Raw genomic sequence first — 9,114 nt, forward strand, 5'->3', positions numbered from 1 at the left:
ATCCTGAGTGACCACTGCAATGCCCTAGCTTTACATTAGAATAATACATTTGAAATCATCTGGGATGCTGTGATGTAAACTCAAGTGCTACAATGATTAATCAGGTCATCAACCTCTTTTCCCTTATATCTATGAAATGTTATTTAATTAAAACTAAAATGCCTTGTGGGATTGGTCCCAGAATATGGTTTCTAGGCACTGCATAAATAGGCTAAAGATAATATTTTATTGTTAATAATGTTTCATCTATTCAGCATTGTCACAGTTTGCTGATGTCCAGCAACTGCTCTTTAATGTTCAGATGCCACAGGATGCTCTCATAGTTTCAGAAAGCTGTTTAGAAATCTTCTGTCAGATAATTACAATTCCAATTACCACTAATCAAAGAAAAAGAAAAATATTTTGGACAAAATGAAATTTTGGGAAAACAAAACAAGGAAAGATCATAGAATCATAAGATTATAGGATCATAGAATCATAGAATGGCTTGAGTCGGAAGGGGCCTTAAAGACCATCTAGATCCAACTCCCCTACCATGAGCAGTGTTGCTAGCCACTAAATCAGGCTGAGGGACTCATCCAACCTGGTCTTGAATGTCACCAGGGATGATGAGGCATGTATAGCTTCTGTGGGCAGCCTGTTTCAGTGCCTCACCACTCTCTGAGTAAATAATTTCTTTCTAATATCTAATCTAAATCTTCTCTCTTTTACTTTTAAGCCATTCCCCCTTAACACTATCAGAACATGTAAAAAGTTAGTATCCCTATTTATCTGCTCCCTTAAATACTGGAAGGCCACATTAAGGTCTCCCTGGAGCCTTCTCTTCTCCAAGCTACACAAGCCCAGCTCCCTCAACCTCCCTTCATGAGAGAGATTCTTCAGCCCTTTGATCATCCTCAAGACCCTCCTCTGCACCCACTCCAACAGCTCTGCATCCTTCCCCTACTGGGGGACCCAGGCATGGACGCAGTACTCCAAATGGGCCGTCATAAGTGCAGAGTACAGGGGGACAATCACCTCCCTCTCCCTGCTGGCCATGCATCTTTTGATGCAGCCCAGGATACCCCTGGCCTTCCAGACTGCAAGGGCACTGCTGACTCATGTCCAGCTTTTTGTCCATCAGGACCCCCAAGTCCTTCTCTGCAGAGCTGCTCTCAAGGAGTTCTTCTCCCAGTCTGTACTCATGTCTGATATTGCCTCAACCCAAGTGCAACACCTTTAGCCTTGTTAAATCTCACCAGATTCTCATGTGCCTACTTTTTGAGCCTGTACAGACCCTTCTGAATGGCATCCCTCCCTTCTATTCTGTCACCTGCACCACTCAGCTTGACATCATCAGCAAACTTTCTGATGGTACAATCAATCCCACTGCCTATGTTGTTAATAAAAATGTTGAAGAGCACAAGTCCCAAAATGAACCCCTGAGGTACACCACTCATCACTGGCCTCCACCTGGACATAGAGTTATTGACCACAACACTTTGGATCGTGAAAGATGACATTCTGATTTCCTTGAATTCCAGTCTGATTTTTATTTCAAAATGTGTTGTTGTTTTTTTTTTTATATACTAGAAAGCAAAAATAAGAAAATATAGCAAATGAACAAAACATTTCAATCACCTCTAATACTTCAGGTTTCCATTTCGAATGACAGTAGAAATTATTAGTTTGATCTGCATCTTTACTTGGTTGGTTGTTTTTGTTTTTTTTTTATCTTTTGTAGCAGAAAAAAATGAACTGATTAATTTCCAGAACACAAAACCACCTCTTCATAGTACTTACATTTAAACAGTGAATTCTTATGGTATTTTGAAACATCATCTTTATGTTTTACTTGTTGTTTTGTTGTTGTTGTTTTCTTGTAATGTTTCTTAATTGAAAGGTACTTTGTATTTCAAATGATTTATTATTTGTCTCTGAAATCTGTGAGCTTTTTGAAGTCTGAGTTGAGAGAAGATTGAGGAAAGAAAATATACAATTTTGTCCAGTTAATATGATTAAATTATGGTAAATTAAGCTGTGAATTAATAAGAAAACCAAGCCATGGTATTGCTGCCACACCACATAACTACACTAGACCTCCATAAAGAAAACGGCTGGCATATGTAACCTTTGATGCATAAAATCAGGTCTGAGAAACAAGGAGAAAGAGGCAGGAGGCCTTGAAACAGACTTATTTCTGTAAGTCTGTAGTTATGTATCTTTAAAATACTGGGGTAGAAGGCAGTGCTGGGCATTCTGAGAATTTGGTCTATTTCTAGCTCTATCAATGGCTTGATGGGTGACCTTCCCAAGGCCAATGCTTCTGTTTCTAATCTGTTGAGCAAATAAAATTAAACTATATTCCACTGTGAAAACCTTTAAGATAGGTTGATAAGAAGTGGGTATTACTCTTACATAAGATTTGACTTTTCACATTGCATCATTGAGTAACGATGATAATTACCTCAGTCACCACATTTGTTCATCACAGACTCCTAAGTACCTTTGGGTTGTATAATTCCTTCCACTTCTGAAGGCTGAGAAACTGAGGCATGGGAAAAAGAAATGAGTTGCCCAGAGTCATGTCAGCAAACTGTTGGTTGAGATAGAAATTGAGCAATTTTTGTGTCAGGGTCGTGTTCTGCCCTTTTAGAAGCATTTCCGTCTCCATTATTAAACAACGTAAATACATTATAGTTATAGAGAACACAGGCATAAACTCTTATCTACTTTTGTCCATTTAAAGGATCCTTCTGTTGCTCTGAGGCTGAGCCACGAAAATAGATAGAAAAGAATTAATTATTGAAAATACATTATAGATCTATTATTCAGGCTGATGTGATTCAGTGGGATTACTTGTGTAAACAACAGATTGAAAGTTTAGATACCTTTTTTCTTTTTTCTTTTCTTTTTTTTTTTTTTTAGTTTGAGATACTTTATGCTGCTTAGTGCTGATCTAGATTACGCTGTGATGTGTCGTGCAAGTTAATTCCTGCTCTTCCTATCTCAAAGAATGAGTTTTCATATGAGGCTGAAAGTCATTTTCAACTAACTCTAAATTGTACGGATGCACATAACTACCTCAGTCAGTTAAGCATATTGCAGAGTGACCAGCTATTTCAATGTTTTGCTGCTTGCAGTCTCTAATGTAGCAGGAAAGAACAGAATAAGCAAACAAGCAAATTACAAAAAGGTCACATTAGTAAAAGTACAATATATCGACCACACTGCATGGGAGTCAAGTCTTGCAGGTTGTTGAGAATTGTCATTACAAGTGCTTAAAATGATAACACTGGAATCTGTTTTAAAAAAAATAACACAATAGTGCTGAGGTTAGTATATGGTGCAGATGTTATCACTCCTTATTAAGAGCTGTAACATCATACTAGTACTTTCCCTGCTATATCTGACCAAAAGAATGTTTCTCACAGCTCCAGTTAATTGCACAGCAATATTTTTACCCAGCCTGAACACATGTGCTTTATCACAAAGGAAAAAAAAAAAAATAAATCTCTGTGCTTCAGTGCTGCAGTGCTGAAATCTGCAATGCCAAATTTAGGAAGAAGCATGGAGTGGAATCCCAATCCCTGAGTTTGCTGCCTGAGTCAGGCAACAAACCACCTCACATACTGCACTGGGAAAGGCAGAGAATCAGGCCTCCACATCAAGATCAGGAACATCGAAGATGCTGCTTGGAGGTCGTTTAAGGGAAATGCTGCAGTGGAATCTCTGACATTCTGGGGTCAGGGCTGCAGCAAAACCATTTCCCTCCATCCAGGCTCTACAATTTGAAATTCTCAGTTTAAAACATAAAACCTCTTTCTGTTGAATCAACTTTTTACGCATCTGTGTTTATGTTTATGCATATCTGTGTTTTGGGAAGAGAAGAATAAAAGGAAGCGTGTGAGTCAGCTCCTCTCTCCTTCCAACCAAGAGCACAGTGAGCAGAACATACTTTCCCAATGGAGGCTCAGGGTCAATTCACTGCTAAGCCAGAAGAGAACCAAGTTTGTCCCTTGGCTTCCCTACAATACTCTTTTCCTTTGAAAGCATGTCATTCCAGCAGACTATGTTACAGGCTGCAGAGAAATTTAAAAAAATAATAAAATGAGAAAGTAACTGGAGAAAGATAAAATATAAATGTGTATGTGAGAATTCAGTGCTTTGCTAAACAACTATTCTAGATACTCTTGACAGTAAGGGCACTTGTTCTGGGGCACTATCTTGTCCTAAGAACTGCTCAGGTATACTAATGCAAGCAATCACAGTGGAAACTGGGCCAGAAACTTAGATCAATATATATAGTTTAAATAAGAAATTCTGGTCAGGACCCTGGCCAGCCCACTCACTAAATGCACCTCTTGCTTTCACATCATCAGAATTTCAAAATGATATGACTACATGGCTTTTAAGGCTTACCACACTCAGGCTGGATATAAAACCTGTCAACTTTTTGGCACCTATTCATTTATCTAACCCCTAATGTTTGAAGCTGTTAAGAATAACTGTGTGACCTATTCAAGCCAATGTTTCCAACATAAAATTACTGCAACGTCTGACAAATATGTTTAGTGGAGAATGGAAGTCTATGGATTTTACTACAGGCTCCACAGTCTAAACATCTGATGTGAAGTCGATTTGGTCAAGCTCAGTCTCATATGAAAGCACAAAGCAAGCAAGTCTTCCCAGGGCTCTGCACAATGCGGTGTATGCCTCTAAGCAGTAGGCTGTAAACCCATGCTCCCCCACTGCCTTTCTCTGGTTCAAGAAAATCTTAAAATGTTTTTTGTGAAATATAACAGCTGCAGCAGGAGGGCTGGTAGCCTGATGGTTGAGGGTATGAGCCAAAAAAGAGGAACATGTGGGCCGGAATTCTCATACAGCGCAGAAGGTAGAGAATTTTGATTTTCTAATGCTGAGCCAGTCTCCTACCCACTAAATGGAAGCAGGCAAACTACTTCTCCAACTTTCTTTTCTTTCTTCTTTAAAAAAAAAAAATCATCATCATCCACTACTGCATCATTTTGCAAAGCTCCATCGGGTGAATGCATCACTACCGTTAGTAAAAACTAGATGATCTGAACTTGTCGAAAGTCATCAGAGAAACAGTTTCTGGAGGGGCTACATTAACATATGTATGCACCTGTGTTAACTTCACTTCCCAGCATAGCCAAAATCTGAATATAAGCTATAATATCAAATGAAATAATGATCCTATGACTTTTCTATTTTAGAATCATAGAATCATAGAATCATAGAATTAGCTAGGTTGGAAAAGACCTACAAGATCATCCAGTCCAACCACCCCCCTAACACCAATAACCCCACTAAACCATGTCTCTCAACACAACATCTAAACATTTCTTGAACACATCCAGGGATGGTGACTCCACCATCTCCCTGGGCAGCCCATTCTAAAGCCTGACCACTCTCTCAGAGAAGAAATATTTCCTAATGTCCAGCCTGAATCTCCCCTGGTGCAACTTAAGGCCATTCCCCCTCATCCTGTCACTAGTTACAAGAGAGAAGAGGCCAACCCCTAGCTCACTACAACCTCCTTTCAGGTAGTTACAGAGAACGATAAGGTCTCCCCTGAGCCTCCTCTTCTCCAGACTGAACAACCCCAGCTCTCTCAGCCACTCCTCATGAGGCCTGTTCTCCAGACCCCTCACCAGCTTCGTTGCCATCCTCTGAACATGCTCCAAGGCCTCCATGTCTTTCTCGCAGTGAGGGGCTCAAAACTGGACACAGTACTCAAGGTGCAGCCTCACCAGTGCTGAGTAGAGAGGGACAATGTCTTCCCTGCTCCTACTGGCAACACTATTTCTGACACAAGCCAGGATGCCATTGGCCTTCTTGGCCACCTGGGCACACTGCTGGTTCATGCTCAGCCGAGCATCGACCAACACCCCCAGGTCCGTTTCCTCTACACAGTCTTCCAGATACTCTGCCCCAAGCCTGTAGCATTGCCTGGGGTTGTTGTGGCCGAAGTGCAGGACCCGGCACTTGGTTTTGTTGAACCTCATCCCGTTGGCTTCAGCCCAGCAATCCAGCCTGTCCAGATCTCTCTGTAGGGCCTCGCTACCCCCAGGCAGATCGACACTTCCTGCCAGCTTGGTGTCATCTGCAAACCTACTGAGGGTGCACTCAGTGCCCTCATCCAGGTCATCAATAAAGATATTGAACAGGACAGGCCCCAGCACCAACCCCTGGGGAACACCATTCGTGACCGGTTGCCATCTGGATTTAACTCCATTCACCACTGCCTGGCCCTCCAGCCAGCTCCTTACCTAGCAAAGAGTGTACCTGTCATATATACATATATATACATATATGTGTGTGCATGTATGTGTACACATTTATTTATATCTCCCATGGAACAACAACATGTAATATCATTGGAGGAAAGTGCCCAGAGAGGTTGTGGAGTCTCCTTCTCTGGAGATATTCAAAACTCACCAGGATGTTTTCCTGTGCAACTTACTCTAGGAACCTGCTTTTGCAGGAAGGTTGGATTAGATGATCTCCAGAGGTCCCTTCTAACCCCTACAATTCTGTGATTTCATATTAAAATACTGCAAGCAGGTTATCTACAGTAATAATTTTTGTTCTGTAGATACTTTACAGATGCTCTGAGCTCTGTTTTGCAAAATCTGCAATATTAGATGAGACAACTAGTTTTTTAACATGGTTCCATATAGTATAAATAAACCCCTAACCAGTGTTGCAATGTTACTACTGCATAGTCATAACAACAGGGAGATGAAAGACTACCAGCTGGGAAAATGTAAATGTATCCCAGTACATTTGCTTATTTGAAGATATTTTCCATATTATGAGTTAAAACAATCCTATTCAGAAGGGAACTGTTATGCCGGAGTCAATTTGTTTGTGTTGGTTAAGTACAGGACTTTAATCCCTGAAGAAATGTGTAAGTGGGAAGCTTACTATCGTAGATTTCTAGAAGCTGCAAAGGGAAGCAGGAGGTGAAAGGCATCAGATAAGGAAAGGAGTCAAGGAAGACAGAACCGTCCTTGTGTGCTCTTTCCCCTTTATAATCCACTGGATAACGTGGAGGGTATAATGTGAGCTCTGGTTGTTCAACCTGTCTGTGTTTTTTAAAATGGGATGCTTATACTGAATTGTAAAGACCCAGATTCATTGGCCCTTCAGTGCTGCAGGATCTCTCACTTCACAACACTGTCTAAATAGAAGAGTAAAACATCTTAGCTTGAGAGGCCCTGAGCAACCTGACGCAGGAGCAGACATTTCCTTAAAATACTCAGAGGTGTGGCTTTTCTCCTTGGATATATGTTTCTATACTTAATTCAAGAAGATGAGGAAATCTGAAAATTTAGGATTATGGCAGTGAGTAATGACAGATTGATTTCATGGTCCTGACACACCTTTCCTGTGAACGTAACTTACAGAACCAAAGCTTCAGATATCAAACATGAAATGGATTATGCCCTTTTTCTTCTTCTCTGAATTGTCTTCTAGATGCTAACTTTTACATGGCAGATGTACTCCAAATGATACATAACATATACAAGCCTTTCTTTACAGTTCCAAAGTATACAGCTGCAAGTGCAACAGGTTCCATTTCCAAATACTTTCTCTTGGAAATTATATATTACCCGTAAAGACTGTTCCATCTTCTGGTAATTTTTTTACCTTCTTTTTCCACTTTGAAATTCCCTTTGTTTGGCTCCCACTAGTTCCCACCTCTCAGCAGATCCCTTGGAAGATGCAGGCTATTTGTCCTTCATGCTTTGACAGCAGGTCATTGTCTCCTTCCTCTTTTTTTTTTTTTTTTTAATTCATATTTATTTATTTAATATCTCGTTAACTTTCAGCTCCTCTGGTTGCATGTTGATTGTTTTTACGGTGCCTGAGCAATTTTAATAACACGCATGTAAAGATTCTAAGAAGCTTTATTCTCAAGCAGGAGTACAACGAGCTCTTTGGTCCTCCTGCCCCACATCTCAGTAAGCATTCACCAGGCACCAGCATCTCAGCACTTCCTCCCCCGTGCCTTTACTCACGGAGATCGGGTCACTGCTGCTGACACCAGATGAGCGTGTCCCATACTCCAACCCTGTTCCCACCTCCGCTCCTTTTCCCTGACTCTCCCTCCTCCTTCCGAGGACTTAGCTGTGGGCTGTCCTGCCTCCGGCTTCCCCTGCACTCGGTCGCAGCGATCCTCGATGCACGGAAGATTTGCAGCCAGCCCCGAGCCCTCCCACCCCTGGCATGCACCGAGAGACAAAGTCAAAGACGCCGACAGGAGAAATGAAATAATGCGCCTCAACGTGGCGCCAAGTTTCCTTCCCCTCTTTTTTTCTCCTAATGAAACCACTAATATATTTATTGTGGTGCTTTCTCTCTCGGTGGCATTTTATCTCTTCTGGACCGTTTGTAATTTACTGGGCGGACGTTTTCAGGGCCAGAATTTCTCTGCTTCTCTCTTTTTATTTTTTTGTCTGTTTCCCTCTCCTGTCCCATTCCCGTTCCCAGCTCCCTCCCTCCCTCCGCAATCCTTGGCTACCGCAACCACCAGAAAGGCCAAACCTTCATCCTGGGGACCCGAAACGGCCACGGCAACGGTTGTAACTTGTCTGCAGTCTAATTACATTAATTTGATAAGATCATCGTCGGCAGGATGTGTAATTCACTTGGAAGCGGCAGCCAGGGAGAAAAGCTTTGACCAAATTAACATGCCGCCGGGACCAGAGGTGCGGGCTGCGCATGGTTCCCTGGCTTCCCCTATAAATAACCCTCCTTCACCCCTCCCCCGCGCTCACTTCTCCCCCCTTCCTGGATGCCGCAAAGTTCACCGGCACGCCGCCCGGGAGCGGTGCGGCCTCGGGCTGCGGGAGGCATCGGCCGGGCCGCCTCGCCCGTCCCCGCCTCCGTCTCCGCCTCGACGCGGTTTGCTGAGAATGGGGGGAGCTCCGCTTTTCGCTTGCACCGCCAGAGGTGCAACTGGTCCTTCGCTCGTAGGCATCTGAAAGCTGTCCAAACGATGCAGAAACTTTTGTGTGCTTGGCTCCTGTCTGTAAGGCCAGGCACCGATTTTTCCGCTGTGTAATCTCTTTTGTCAGAAGGGTGGGAGGGAAGGGCGGCGGGGGG

The sequence above is a fragment of the Numida meleagris genome, chromosome 1 (genome assembly GCF_002078875.1).
Source record: "Numida meleagris isolate 19003 breed g44 Domestic line chromosome 1, NumMel1.0, whole genome shotgun sequence".
Classification (NCBI taxonomy): Eukaryota; Metazoa; Chordata; class Aves; order Galliformes; family Numididae; genus Numida; species Numida meleagris.